Here is a 2,533-nt window from a genome sequence, read left to right as displayed (position 1 = left end):
GTACAAGGCCTGTTTTAAGACTACAGTTGAAATGTGTCTCAAGTGGAACTGATAGGTCATGTTTCCAGCTATTTAGGAGGCATCCTGGCATACTGTTGAAGCCCATTGAGGCTGTGTTTTTGGCCTTAGCAAGTGCTGCCAGGACCTGCTTCCTGTTAAAAACAGAAGGGGGGAGGGTTATGCTGGTTGGTATTTCATGAAGGGAGGCAGGAGGAAGTCAGGGGTGAAGTCTGAGCTGAATTTGACAGCCAGCAAATTCACTATGTCACTCTGCTCAGTAACGGTGGCACCATTGACCACCAGGTCGGAGGTTTCAGACATAGCTGTAGAAGACCTTGTTGTTGTCTTTAGCCTATGAGCTCATCTTGATCCCATAATCAGCCTTGTTCAATTTAATTAGTCCTCTTAGTTTCCTATTTAGTTTAATTAGAATGTTTCTGTCATTGTGGTAGTTCTTCTTCCTGGTTTTAGCCATGACTTTTTCCGTTTGGTTGTATAACTTATTAATGTTAGGATTCCACCAGTATGATTTGTTTTTAGAGATTGTTTTGGGCTTACTTCTAGTAGGTACAACATCCTCTATACCGCCATATGCATGGTTGTACAGGGTCTCTGTGAACTATTCCACATAGTTTGTTGTGAAGTCTGGGTTGGGAGGGGCATTGAATTTTGATACACTATTGCTTAATAGGGTGTGGTTTGCTTTGGAATATTTCTTAACTGTTACAGGGTTTGGTGGAGTTACTGAGGTGATTTTTATTTTGGAGACAGCTTTGTGGTCAAGCTTCACCAGTGAGGACATGACAAGGGAAGTGGGGGTGGCAGTGCTCTCCCATATTGGTGATTACCAGGCCCAGTATGTTTGAACTTTTGGTGTGTGTATGCACTATCTGGTCAAAGATGTTTGGGTTAATAAAGTGCAGCAAATATTGTGTCTGAGAGAATGTGGCAGTGTTTTTCCCCAGTCTATAGAAAGATATTTAAAGTCTCCCATAAGTGGGGTATTTAATTTAATGGTGAGTGCCTCCAGTAGGTCTAGGTACAAGCTATGATATAAGACTTTGTCTGTGGTAACTTGCACATGGATAAATTCAGGGCATCACGCTGTTTAACCAATATAAAGTTATGCTTGTTGCTAATACAGATTGAGGCTTCTCCATCTTTTGTCCCTGTCTGCGCAGCTGGTGGTCTAAATGTCTGAAAGGTACAGAATCCTTGCACTGCTGTAGTACTTAAACATCTTGGTAAGGGTACAGTTGTATAATCTACAGAGTGAAGAGAGCTTGTAGTGTGCAGAGTTTCTCATTTAAGCTCCTACCACTAAGGATTACACCTTTAGTTTTCTTTGGGCTTATTTGCTGTGGTGGTAGGTTTGTCAGTTTGACATTGTCTAAAAAAGGCTTTAAAAAGTGGATAATGATTTAGTCAATATTTGGAAGACAGGGGAGAAAGGTGGAGCCTATCCTTTACAAAGCAATGTGGTCTGTTAGTCATGTTCTCCCATGCTGACAAATATTGAATCTTCCTGGAAAGACACAAAAAACTAAGTCAATTATCTTTTGTTCATACTGTGGCATCATCCTTGGTGAAGGTAGAATGCTGCTCAGTGCAAGGCATTTATGTACCTGCCTGAGTAAAGTATTCAGAGGTCAACAATATCTCTCTTCATATAGTCTAGGGAAGTAACATGTCAGGTTGTTAACACCCACATGGAGTATGACAGAATCACACTGGTACCATATAAGCAACTAACCTCAGTAAACACCATCTGTCTCTCTCAATAGTCTCTCTACCTAATTCTCATCACCCCATATTTCTTTGGATGAAACTGCAAGCCTGACTTAGATCCAAAAAGATCAACACAACTTAGGAATATCTAAGAAGGTCACATAAATTCTATTCAATAAAAACATGCAGTCATCTACAAATAAATTTATACTACACCCCCCCCCCCGCCATCACCTTCACATTCATCAAATAATTCATCCACTGTACCAACTTTTATATTGCTAATAAAAGTAAACATGGTGACAAGGTACACCATTGCCCTCTTTCCCCTTTCTACTTGCCATCTCTTCTAACTCCATTTACAGTTGTCCTTATCATTAGAGATACACAAAGCTCTTATTCTTGTAGCTGCCGTCCTTCTCTCACTATCTACTTTACTATATTGATCATAAATTCCCAGTTCAAAGTACCAAATGTTTTATGCATATCCATAAACAGAAATTAACCTAGCTGTTAATGCCCTGACAAAAATTTTAGAACCCACAGTGCATAAGAAAATAGACCAACAGTTTCCTAGATTTTTTTGGAAACTTTTTCCCTTTGGTAAGAGTACCATCACAGTTTTTCTCCTAGAAGACAACAAGGTACCATTTTCCAGGATGTCATTTATTATATCCACCATTCTCTCTACTATTTCTAACCTCACACATTAATAAAACATTATTAGACATCCACCTGTTCATCATGCTTTTTCTTCTTTCAGGTACTTATTGGGTACTGGCACCTCTCCCACCTCAACCATATT

This window comes from Protopterus annectens, chromosome 5.part0 (genome assembly GCF_019279795.1).
Source record: "Protopterus annectens isolate FY-2018-M chromosome 5.part0, PAN1.0, whole genome shotgun sequence".
NCBI classification, from domain to species: Eukaryota; Metazoa; Chordata; order Ceratodontiformes; family Protopteridae; genus Protopterus; species Protopterus annectens.
This window is presented reverse-complemented; position numbering follows the sequence as displayed.